Here is a 13,324-nt window from a genome sequence, read left to right on the forward strand (position 1 = left end):
TCATTAGATATCCATATTGTCTATATTAATGACTTAGTTATCCAGATATGGGTCAAAAATAGGTCAAAAATCGAGGTTGTCCTGGTTTTTTCCTCATATCTCAGCCATTTGTGGACCGATTTTGCTGATTTTAAATAGCAAACTTCTCGAAAGCATGTCATCAGAAAATTTATTTCAACAGACAGACAACAGGTGAAAAAAAAATCGGGTTAAAAAATATTTTTTCCGTTTTTGACCCATTGTTGGTCCAACTTACTATGGTCTTATATACATCGTTGCAAAGGTCTTTGATATATATATCATTAGATATCCATATTATCTATATTAATGACTTAGTAATCCAGATATAGGTAAAAAATCGAGGTTGTCCTGGTTTTTTCCTCATATCTTAGCCTTTTGTGGACCGATTTTGCTGATTTTAAATAGCAAACTTCTCGAAAGCATGTTTGACAGAATTATTGAAGATTGTATCCCGAAGATATCTGGGGTCTTCAGAAAATTTATTTCAACAGACAGGCGGACAGACAGACGGACGTGGCTTAATCGACTCATTCTCACGAAGGTGAAGGGTGTAACAAGTAAGAGAGCTAATTATACTTTAAAATGCTAATTTTAAATATTTTTAGGTTAACAAAATAAATTTTTTTTTCTAATTTATTAGCAAACATTTTTTTTATAAATGGTTGTAACAAACATATAATTGTTTACTGTAACCATATATATGGTTGATACAATCATGTAAATCGTATATTAATCATATTATAGTTACCACAACCATATAAATATTTACTGTGACTATAAATTGTTAAAAAAAATTGTAAAAATTTTGAAATGGTTACAGTAAACATGCACAACTATATTTTTTCTGCATGTAAGTTGGACAATGAGTAAAAATCAGGAAAAATATTTTTTAAACAAATTTTTTTCATCAAAAAAATTAGTTTTTCATATATTTTTTTACAATTAAAAAAAAAAACTATTTTAATTTTGTTTACAACCAAAAAAGTTTGAAGACCAAGAATGGGAGTCATTGCTCCATGAAGATTGTTTTCAAATTCAACAAGAGCTTGCAAAACCATTGGGAATTACTCAAGCAGCCATTTCAAAAGGTATGCGAGCTTCAGGATTCAAATTTTAAAATAACAAACTTAACACTCATGGTTAAGCGTACAATAATTTGGCTTTGGTTGAATTGTATGGGAAAAATAAGTGAATTGACTTAACAAGGTCCGGCAGCATGTAGTCTGGTAAATGATTTTAATACTCATGATAGTAAACTATTTTAATTAATTATGAAATGTTGTTAAATGTTGCATTTGTGCGATTTAATCGAATATTGAGTGTATTATTCTTGAATCCCACTGTGCAACATTGAAAAAACAAACTCTGATTATGCGATGATGTAATGACAAAACAACAAAGTGACAGACATACAAAAACAGTATGAAAATAACAGTAACAACAAAAATAGACACAACATTTGTAATGAATGCATAGATTTCTAATATTCATTTCATAGACAGACGGCTAGAGACACATACAAACTAGCACATAAACAAACAGACAGAGTGACTGTCTGACAAACAAAAACGATACAATATGAAACAAACAATAATTGATTTAATGTAACAACTGTTGTCATAAACTATATATGTTGTAGTATGTGTACTAGGGTGACCTTTTTATTGGACTTTTTAGATATTCGCTGTTCCCATGTTCAAAAATTATTCAAAGTTTCGAGTTTTTGGTTTTATCAAAAATAATTGTTAAAAAAAATCAAAAATATTGCTTTTTTATTTGATTTAAAATTCACAAAATTCACAAATCATAAAATTTTTTGCATTTCTCAAATCCCAAATTTTAAAATATAAAAAAATAGTTTTCAATTCTAATAAACGCTAATGCGGATTAACAAGTAAGAGAGCTATATTCGGCTATGTCGAACCTTATATTCACCAAATTACACTTTAAAATTAAACTTTTAAATATTTTTGGTAAAAAAATTAATTAAACAATTTTTTTCTTCAAAATTTATTTTATTAATTTTCCAAAAAAAATTTAAAAATTTGTTCAATTTAAATTTTTTTTTAAATTTATTGTGAAAAAAATTTATGACAACAAAATTTATTTGGGTGCAATAAAAAATCGTGTTAAAAACTATTAAAAATATATTTCAAAGGACTTTGAAATATCTATAATTAGATATCCATATTGTCTATATAAATGACTTAGTAATCCATATATAGATTAAAAATAGGCCAAAAATCGAGGTTGTCCTGTTTTTTTTCTTATATCTCAGCCATTTGTTGGCCGATTTTCTCGATTTTAAATAGCAGCCGAACCGGGACTATAACGGATATATCGATGAATAAATCATGTATATAAGGAAAGGAAAATTGATTTCAACATACATACGGACATGGCTATATCGACATCGCTACCTATAACGATCCAGAATATATATAATTTGTGGGGTCGCAAAAGAAAAATTTAGAAATTACACTCATGGTAAAGGGTATAAAAACAAATATTTTTGAACAGTTGTACCTATTATGGGCATGTTGGGAGACCGAATTTCAAATCAATAGCCAAAATAGGAACAACCGTTAAATTTTAATTTTTGTAATACTCATTCTGCATTTATTAGATTCTAGGCAACAATTTTCGAATTCCATTCTTCAAAGCTTATATAGATGTTAAAATAAGTCTTTTTAATGTGTATTGTCCAATTTTAGTACTTTAAATTTGGATCTCAAATAACAAATATTTTAAAAGCCCATCTAATAACTATGCTTTTATCTCTTATGGCAACTAATAGGGAATGTGTTTGTATATCCACGTTTTTATTTTATTATATGAATTTTACCACAGAAAATGTTCGAAAATTTTTTGATTAAATTAATTTTACTGTAGAGAAAAATATAAAAACAATAATTTTCAAACTAGGTTTTTGATAAACCCTTAATTTTAACATAGTGTTAAATTTGAACGAATTTGAATAGTCTGTAACGACTGCTTGCAACATTCATCATGTTTATAAACATGTCCATTAGTAGAAGCTTCTACTTATCAACAATGTTGATAGCATGCAGTTATTAGCATAGCATTGTTTGTAAGTATGGCACCACTAAATGTTTAAGCTGCTAACATTAACATCGAAAGCTCTAGAATTCGAATATACTAGTTTTGTTCGTTAAGATTATTGTAGGAGCTACTCGAGAGATGGCGCTGTCTATAAATAGTGGCAGAGGTTTCAAAGGTCGTTAGTGCGTTTAGCATAGACGCTATTAGAGTAAACATTAACTGCATTACCAGTTCATAATTGTACATTATAAAGTGTGTAATTTAGTGTGAATTTCTGCGAATTATAAACGTGTATAAAAACACTGAGTGACTATTAAAACTGTTGTTGTATAAATATAAATAAAGAGTTGTTAAAAATTTTAAACTACTAAACTGCTTTCATGCAATCAAATGTATCTGGTTTATTTAATCAAAATAAACCATTGTTTTTAAAAGGTAAAAACGAAACAATAGTATTCAATTTTTTTTAGAAGTTCTTTATATCTGGAAAAATACGTAATACAGAGCTTTTTAAAAATAATTTTTGGATTTGAAGACTCCAAATCCATATAAAAACGTCATTAAATAATTTTTTTTCATTAAGATTTGAATTTGGGAGGGACCACACTGAGCCTAAACTAAAAACTTCAAATAAAATGTGCAACTTCTAAACGTTATCCGATTTTGTTGAAAATTTCTGTAGTTGGTTTTCAGACTAATTTCAGAACTTGGGATCATAAAAAAATCTAAGAATTCCAATATAAGGACCACCCTAATGTACTTATGAATATGTATGAAAACCGATTTCCATTTCTGTAATGTGTTTGCCAGCATGCAAACAAACAACAAATGTTTGTATCTAAGTTTACACATATGTACTTATAAGAGAGACTGTAATAAAGAACTGGATTTACACTTCCATATAGATATAATCCAGTTAGTCTACTGTTAGAATATACATTTATATATATGTATTTATGTATGTATATTTGAAAATGTATTTTGTCGCACAACAAATCGTTTATCTATTATCTCTTTTCGAAATATATTTGTTATTATATCGTTACGAAGTAATATAAAAATGATAAGTATTAAAATTGAAATTGTGTCATAATTAAATTGTAATATTCATAGTAGATTTGTATGTAATCATGTTAGTATATTATATTAAATCATGTTCTACATGATGTAATGTTAAATACAAAAAAAAAATAAAACCGGAAACAAAAACCTATTAAGGATTATATTTTGTTTGCACTTGTCTATATGAATAAGTGTGTCAAAGATATTGAGGACTGAGTTTAAACAAAATAAAGCACGAAAAATAAACTTTAGCTTTGGATATAAATTAAAAGACTTTCTTTAATAGAGTTGAGTATTAACTAATACATATATTTGTTAAGCATTTTCAAAATGTATAATAAGAATTGAGTAGTAACTGATCCAAGTCCTTACTTATGTATAAGCAATTTATTTATAAATATAATGGTCACCCAACAATAATATGTAATCATATAAATTCAAACCAAAAACATCATAAATTGAAGACGACAACATAAAAAATTATTATTAATATTAATACGAGTATATGTGTCTACATAACAGAAAATGCTAAGTGATAATAAAATCTGTAAAAAAAAAAGGGTTTAACCTTTTTTTTTTGCATTTTACCATTAAAAATACAGTATAAGACAGTTTTAGCATACTTGGCAAAAAGTTTTATGCAGTAATACTCTGCTTCATTGTTTTCTCTGTGGTGAATATAAATTTTATGCAAATGAATATAAAGAAAGCAAAAAACTAACAACTTTTTTTCTAACCAGAATGTACGTATGTATATCTCACCTTGTTAAAAAAAAGATTAGACAAATGAATATATTAGTCGTACAAAGTAAAACTTTAGTTTAACAACATTTGTTTGTATAATTTGCTAGGGAAAAAAACCTACGCTTTAGCTGCAATGTGTTTTACCACTTTTTTGTTCATAATTTAAACAATATTAATGAAAATTTAAAAATAATATAAAAACACATACATATTTTCCATGACCATACACAATTTAAAGGTCTCCAGAATTTTGAAATTTTGTTTTGAATTTTGGTAATGGCAACTAGTTACCACATACATTATTTTGTAATGAGTGGTCGTTACCTAGCTCATTTTTTTATTTAGTAGATTTATCGTACATATGTTAACAATGGTTTTAACATAAACATATAAATTAACATAATATGAAAAAAAAATTAATGGCTTCGACTGATGGTGAACCACTAACTAACGTCTCGTTTTTCAGTCAAACACACTAGAAAGCTGTGCTAAATGCAAAAGTTAATTACCAACCTTTATAAAAAGGTACCTATTAAGCTTTATTTTGAGAAAAAAGTTAAAAATTAAAATTTTTTTCGAAAGATTGAAGAAATAGATTTCTAAACTATTTGTGACATATTTTGCTAAGAACAATAGGTAATAAGTTACATTGATGATAAACACAAAATTTCTTGATATTTTCTATTGAATTTTGAGTTTTGAATTTGAACAGAATTTCTTGATATTTACTATTGAATTTTGAGTTTTGAATTTGATTATTTTGACAATTGAATATACAATTTTCGTTATTGGTTGAATTTCAAATACAAAAATTATTGAATAGATTATTTTCGTAATTTAAAAAACAAAAAATAACAAAAATGTGTTTTCAATTACGAAATCTATCGATTCAATAATTTTTGTATTTGAAATTCAACCAATAACAAAAAATTTTATATTCAATTGTCAAAATAATCAAATTCAAAACTCAAAATTCAATAGTAAATATCAAGAAATTCTGTTTTTAAGCAAATGAATACTTGATTTAATTATGAAATAATTGAAACCAGTTCAATATGTGAAAAATATTTGAATTGAAACGGTTTATGAAATAGTTTTGTGTGTTCCCATAATATTTATCAGATGAAGTTCACTTGTTTCCAATTTCATATCAAGTCAAGAGGTAGTCTGCTATCAATGGCTTTCAAACACAAACTAAATGCCTCAACTTGTTAAATTTTTTTCTTTTTTTATAACATCTAAATCGACATATATATTCCTGTACTACAATTATAAGGCTATAAAAAAACTCCTGAACCCGCTTGCAAGACTTCTTCAATGATTTGTGTTCTAAATTTTCAATCTGGGAAATAGTAACAGCAATAGTATATACACAGTTTCTTAAGATCAGTTCTAGAGCTAGTTCATTCATTAGAGAATTTTGTTTCAAATCGTCACACTTACATACATAGAGAAAACAGATTCGTGATAGCAACCGAATTTGTTGCCAACCGAATGGCGCTACCTTAGAGACCGAATTTTACAGTTGTGGCTAGAAAATTTTAGAAGGGGTAACAAAAGTTTGGTTGGTTCAACCGAAATTCTTCTTTATCAACTGACTTTCTGTTGATTGAACCGCAAAAATCTATGTTTGCAACCGAATCATTCAATTGGCAACAAATTCGGTTGCTACTACGAATCTGTTTTTTCTGTGTAGAATTATTTTCTAGGAACAGTTCAATTATAGATTTAGCTTAAGAATATTTATATTTACTGAAAATCGGATTATGATAAATTTCTGTGTTTATTCACTATCTGCTAATAAGATTTTAATCCACCACTTATATGAACCTAATATTTAATTATGATGCAAACATTTTTGTAAAAATATACGTTTTCCATATCATTTGTTTCCTTATACATTCATCCAATGCCTTAATGATCCATATCGTTATTATTTATTATTTAACAAATTTTATATATTTTTGTAAATATATTTAAAACATACATATATATGCATGTTTATGTACATATTAAATTAGAAAACATTTTAATTCCTACTTTATGACATTAATGTACATAGTGACATTTTAAGTTTATCAAAGATTGTATGGAAATTTTTAAAAGTTTTAGAAACAGTTTCGTTTATAGAAAAACGGTAATAAAAATTACCAAAAATATCTCAGTTTAAAACTGTTTTATATTTTAAAAATTTAAATTTCTTTGCCACACTTCAAGGTAACACAGCATCATTTAATTATCTACAAATTTCCCAGCCGTCTATGTAAATACCTATTAATACGTTTAACTTTAGGCAGACAACAAACCATCTTCTCAACATACATAATTTCGCCTGTTAAATCTAACAATCGATTTAAAATAGATTTATCTAAATATATTGTTTTTTAATGGCATTCTTGTTGTGCTATCATTAGCTAGAAGGTGTTTTCTTTATCACTTTAAACAATCATTTCAATCTGCCTGTCTGTATTATGATAATATTTATACAAATTTTGTTTGATAAATTCTTAAGCAATTAAAAATGTTGCTAAAGATTTTGCCTTCCATTCAGGTTTGTGCAGCGGGCGTATACTTAATATTAACTTAAAAAGTTTAATTAAATGTTAAGTATACGCACACCGACGCTTCCATGCAAAAGGTGAACAAAACACGGGCTGCTGTTTATGGCAAGGAATTATTGTAATTATCTACATTATTATGCAGTAATATTAGGGTGATAGAAGGGAGAGTGTTAAGGAAAAAATATATATTTATGGGAAAATTATGAATTTGTATGTAAAATATATAGTAGAAGACCTAGAAAAGGTTTAGAACTTGTTCCAAAATAACTATTTATAGAATGACTATAATCAGCAGGGCTTCAGATTCCTTAGACTTGTGATGTGACTAGTACCACGTCTAGAAATCATATACTATTGTGATTCTTAACTCAATCTGTAGAGTTGTCCCATCAGTTTAATGAAAACATGAACAATTTCGAGATATCCTTCTGCAAAGGCTTGTATAAAACTCAGCATATTCGAATATACATATGTGCACAATTGTTTTTATTCGTTCATATATTTTTAGTTTATTTTACACCCTAATACTCCACCAACATTACGAAAATCCTAGAAAAGTAATTTTGTTTAAACAATATAATAACTTTAAGCTGTAATTTTAAATAAACATGACATGAAATGCTTTTCATTATTTAACTTTAGCGAACAGTCAACAGTTTTGATGAACCACCTTTTTTGTTTAAAAGTTAATCTAAGTAGACAAGAAATATTGCGACAAAGTATCCACTTAAAGTGTTTATACTTAAAAATATACATCTTTGTAGCCAGGCGAACAACTGTAAATTATTTGGAAGAGAATTATAAATGTCTACCACAAAAATCTACAATAATCACTAATCAAATACACAAAATATCCAAGAAAATGATATAAGTAGCAACTCTTTAAAGAGGATTATGTATTGTAGGTACCCAATAAGAATTTATACTCCAATTCAAGTTGAATGCAAGTGTAATTCAAGCCTAGAATTATAGACAAGCATTTGATTTACAGTTGTATTACACTTAGCATTCTCCAGTAAAAGGGAGTCATACATAAATTCAAGCCATACATATGTTTTTTGTTTAAAAAATATTTAATTTTTCAAGTTTAAAACATAATTACATTAGCACTCAATTCAAATTCCAACAAAATTTTATAATAAAATAGAAATCAAGTATTAGTTTATATGTAAAACAAATCAAAATATCCAATTTTTTTTTTTGTTTTCAAGACAAAAATAAAAAATGAATTCAACTCCAGAACTATCATCAATTGTTTTGCCTTTAAAAAAATAAGTAATAGCATTTTCATGCATGAAATATATGAAATAACTATAAAAAATTTGATAGGGGGCAAGGATTGTGGAGTTTCTGAAGAGTAAATATAAGATTTTCTATATAGGTATTTGATATTTTTAAAAATTTTACAACTTGGAGATTGATATTTTAAATAAATTTTTAAAATTTTCGAATTAATTTACTTAAAAAATATAATATGGTGATTTTTTCATGAAAAAAATATTTGAATTAATGTAAAATTTAAGGGTTAAATATATCATAAAATATAGATCCAAATGTCCTTAAATTAATGCTATTACAATTTTTGTCACTTTTTATTCCATATACAGAAATTCCCAAAACGGGGAAAATGCGTAAAAGTGAAGAAAAATATAAAATTTGAATTAATGGAAAATTTTTACGGTTAAAGATATCATAAAAAAAATTGGAAATAATATACTTCCAAATGTTCTCAAATTAATGCCATAAAAATTTTTGTAATTTTTTATTTCCAAATACCGAAATTCCTAAAACGGGGAAAATGTGATCCAAAAACTGAGTTTTCCTATAAAAGTACCCACTGTGAATTTACTTACAGTGTGATAGTAAAAAAAACTATATACGTATTTCACTAACACATAGGGCTATACAAATATGGAGCCCTTATGAGTACAGGAGCATTGAGTTTTAAGAATTTTTTACTCCAACCTAAATTTTTTTTTTAAATTGTCCAAGTTTGGATAGCTTTGGAATGGACTATATCCGCTTAAGTGAGCCAAACTTTACCTTGCACGTTTTTGCATTAAGTTCTCTTTCCGTATCATATAACAATTATATACAGTCTCAAAGAAAATTCTGTTCTATAAAAGAAAAAATAAAAGGAATTTTTTTAAGAAAAATATCTTAGAAAATATAACCCATTTTACATGTTCCATCTTTGGATGATTGTAACTTTTTATAAGGATGAGATAACTGGAATAAGATAACTAAAAAATATCGAGCAAAATTAAAAATAATAAACCTAAATATCTCTTAATATCACTAAAAAACATAACCTAAAAATTGTTTGTATACCTTCTGAATGACATCTGAATATTTAAATTTTAAATTTCAGTTCATAGGGATTATAAATTGATTTTTGGTGATTTTTTCAAAAAACAATATGAGACCCGAGGTTACCACGTTTGAGGGGCCACCCAATGAACCACCTTTCGCCTACAAAAATAAACAACTTTAAATTCACTCGAAAACACCTCAACTCTAAACTTGTGAAATTTCGTTATGATACCTCCAATACCGAATTATTTCCACTGTGCGCCGGTATTTTCGTAGAGAAAATTGCCAGTAGTCACCAGAACGTATACTTAATATTTAACACATACCTTCAGATAAATATTAAGTATACTCAAATAAAAGATTTTATTCCTTCAATTCCATTTTCAGCCGTAAATATTTTGTAACGAAAAAAAATAACGTTTTATTCAATTGCTTAAATGGTTTACAATTAAATTTTATTTCCTTGAATTTTTTCTACAAATTTTCTTTTTTTATTTGCTCGTTTTAAAGTTAAATAAAATGTAACTAAGTTGTTAAACTCATAAAAGACTTGCCCACACACACATTCATAAGATTAAATAAATTATTTTCTAAAAAAAGCTCTAAACAAATAAATAAAATAAAACAAAATATCAAACAATTTAAAGACTGAAAGATAAACGTTAAAGAAAAAACAACCGAAAAATATTGGACAGTTGAAAAAAATTCCACATACTCATGTATGAGTTTTTAAATAAATAACTTAAACTTTATGCATACAAATGGAAATAAACAACACAACTGAACAGAATTGAAACTTTTTGACGACAAATATTTATGAGAGAACATTTTTTTTACAAAATTTTTATTTTATTTATATTATTTTTTTATTATATTACAAAAATACCTATACAATACAAATATACATATAGACACACAATTATTTGACTGTAACATGAAACCACAATAAAAACCAATAGTTTAATGATAGTTTCTATTATTAAAATGTATTCTTTTGTCAATTTCATTTAGTAGTCTACATATTTAATCACTAAATATAATGTTTCCTTTATTATATTATTTTCCTTTTTGTGTATTTATTAGGCTTCTAGAGATATTGTAAATACATATTTATGACAACTCCTACCTCAGCACATTAATGATTGTAATTAAACTATTTGATTTAATACTTCCTAAACACTCCTTTGACTACTTTTAAATGTCCTTAAAAAGAACTCGTCTATCAAAATTTGAATAATATTAATTCAGTTATTTAACATATTTTACATCACTGGAAAAATTAATAATAGCTGGAATTAAAGTAACTTAAAAAACAAAAATTTAATTATAATAATTCCACTTTTAAACGAAATACCCTTACTGGATTACAGGGTATTTTAGTATATATTTCCAGCAAAGAGAAATAAGACAAAAGAATTTTAAACGGAAAAAAGTAATTAATTGTAAAAAATTCGGATGTTTTATAAACAAGAAAAGCAGCAAAACTGCAATATATAAATAATTTAATTCCACAAAAAAGTGCTTAAGAAAAAACTAACATTAAAAATATTTTTTATTAAAAACATAAATATTTCCTAATTTTTTGGGAAAGATTTCCTGATGAGCTGGCCATGGCAAACAGCGAAATCGTAACTAGCTTATCCCCTCAGTAATACATTATGTTTTTAAACTTATCTAAACAATTTTTGTAATATCATAAACTAATTGTGATAACATAATTTTAATTTAAAAATTCTACAATGTGAACATTCCTTAAATTTAAATTTAATAAACATTTGAACATGCATTTTTAATATGAAATTGTTGACGGTTTTCGTCCTTAGCACTGGCTGTTAGTTTATTTATATATAGGGTCAAGTGGTGTGCATAAATTAGGATGGCCCGATTTTTATAAAAGATATTCATATTTCGACAAAGAATTAAAATCTTTAGTATAAGACGTAGTCTTTAGTATAAGACGTAGTCTTTAGTATAAGACGTAGTCTTTAGTATAAGACGTAGTCTTTAGTATAAGACGTAGTCTTTAGTATAAGACGTAGTCTTTAGTATAAGACGTAGTCTTTAGTATAAGACGTAGTCTTTAGTATAAGACGTAGTCTTTAGTATAAGACGTAGTCTTTAGTATAAGACGTAGTCTTTAGTATAAGACGTAGTCTTTAGTATAAGACGTAGTCTTTAGTATAAGACGTAGTCTTTAGTATAAGACGTAGTCTTTAGTATAAGACGTAGTCTTTAGTATAAGACGTAGTCTTTAGTATAAGACGTAGTCTTTAGTATAAGACGTAGTCTTTAGTATAAGACGTAGTCTTTAGTATAAGACGTAGTCTTTAGTATAAGACGTAGTCTTTAGTATAAGACGTAGTCTTTAGTATAAGACGTAGTCTTTAGTATAAGACGTAGTCTTTAGTATAAGACGTAGTCTTTAGTATAAGACGTAGTCTTTAGTATAAGACGTAGTCTTTAGTATAAGACGTAGTCTTTAGTATAAGACGTAGTCTTTAGTATAAGACGTAGTCTTTAGTATAAGACGTAGTCTTTAGTATAAGACGTAGTCTTTAGTATAAGACGTAGTCTTTAGTATAAGACGTAGTCTTTAGTATAAGACGTAGTCTTTAGTATAAGACGTAGTCTTTAGTATAAGACGTAGTCTTTAGTATAAGACGTAGTCTTTAGTATAAGACGTAGTCTTTAGTATAAGACGTAGTCTTTAGTATAAGACGTAGTCTTTAGTATAAGACGTAGTCTTTAGTATAAGACGTAGTTTTTAGTATAAGATGTAGTATTTAGTATAAGATGTAGTATTTAGTATAAGACGTAGTATTTAGTATAAGACGTAGTCTTTAGTATAAGACGTAGTATTTAGTATAATACCTAGTCTTTAGTTTCCAACCACTTAATTCTAAATACTTTTAAACAGGTATTGCGATAAGTGGCCGATCGTTGGCATGATGCTCAGAAGCTCATAATAGATAGTACCCTTTTGCTCCCACCAAATACAGAGAATTGCATTGGCGCCATGGATGTTTGGCTTTGGTTCGGCTGCTTGGCCGAGCTTCAAATACGATCTCTTGCTCTTCTGTATATACTCTAATGATTTTCTTTTATAGCGTTCAAGCATCGTTACCGACATGTAAAATCATCTCGGCTTCAATTCGTATGGGACCCAATATCCTAGCTTTTAGATGAATCCTGCTGCTTGCAAAAATTTTGAAATTGATGCTATAGTAGATCCAAATGATTTTACAACAACCTGCATGGTGTAATGCCTCCAATTCTTGGTCTTCAAACTTTATTGGCTGGCCTGGGCGATCTTTGTGTTGCGTGACAAAATCACCACGTCTAAATCGCACAAACCATCTATCGTACTTTAAAAGTGGTGGAATACAGTCATCATAAGCTTTGGTGTGCTTTGGAGATTTCTAGAAAATACTTTAAAATCTAAGATTCATTAGCTTTAATTTGAGATCAAGAATTATAAAATCTTACTAACAGTTCTTTACAGTTGTATTTAAAGTATTTTGCACGCATCTATTAAAAAATATGAACTTCGAACCTACATG

Source organism: Calliphora vicina, chromosome 1 (genome assembly GCF_958450345.1).
Source record: "Calliphora vicina chromosome 1, idCalVici1.1, whole genome shotgun sequence".
Lineage (NCBI taxonomy): Eukaryota > Metazoa > Arthropoda > Insecta > Diptera > Calliphoridae > Calliphora > Calliphora vicina.